Below are 674 nucleotides of genomic sequence, written 5' to 3'. Positions count from 1 at the left end.
TTGAGCCTTGGCCAGGTGCCGGAGGTCACCCTGGGGTTGATAGAAGGTGAGTCCATTTAATCTCTTTGTGTTTACTCACGTGGGCCAACATTCTTCCCAGATACATTTTGTACACTTATCCTCCCGTTGAAATTCTCAGTTAAAATTAAAGGCTGCCAACTGAAGAAAACAGGGTGTGAATATTACATTGAAGTGATATGATTTGGTGACTCTTAGGGAGCAGGACTGAGGGTTTGTAACATTTTTGTTTGTTAGCTTGGTAACGAAACAAAGAAGAAACATTGCATGCAATTAAAAGGAATTGCATGTCCCAGGATATTCACAGTCATGTTTAAATACACTTTGCAAGAGGATTTCTTAAGTAAATGTAGCTGATAACTTTCTGCTACATGGGTCCCACAAAGATACTTAGTAGACCAGTACATAGGCTTTTCTATCTCTGAGTCTTGCAGAAGTTCTGACCTGCAAAGCTGACGGTTCAGAAGCTGGGATAGTTCAAGTGGCGAACTTAGTTCATTGTGAATAGTCTGGTTATGAGCAACAAGGAAAGTAGGAGAGGAGAGAGCAAGGAGTGGGAGAACTCCTATATTATCAGCTATCAAGTCCAATAAATTACCTCAGAGCAGCAACTCATGTCACTTCGGGACTCATGGTCTCTCTTTTTTTTTTTTTTT

Source organism: Condylura cristata, unplaced genomic scaffold (assembly GCF_000260355.1).
Source record: "Condylura cristata isolate star-nosed mole 26May11 unplaced genomic scaffold, ConCri1.0 scaffold00030, whole genome shotgun sequence".
NCBI classification, from domain to species: Eukaryota; Metazoa; Chordata; class Mammalia; order Eulipotyphla; family Talpidae; genus Condylura; species Condylura cristata.
This window is presented reverse-complemented; position numbering follows the sequence as displayed.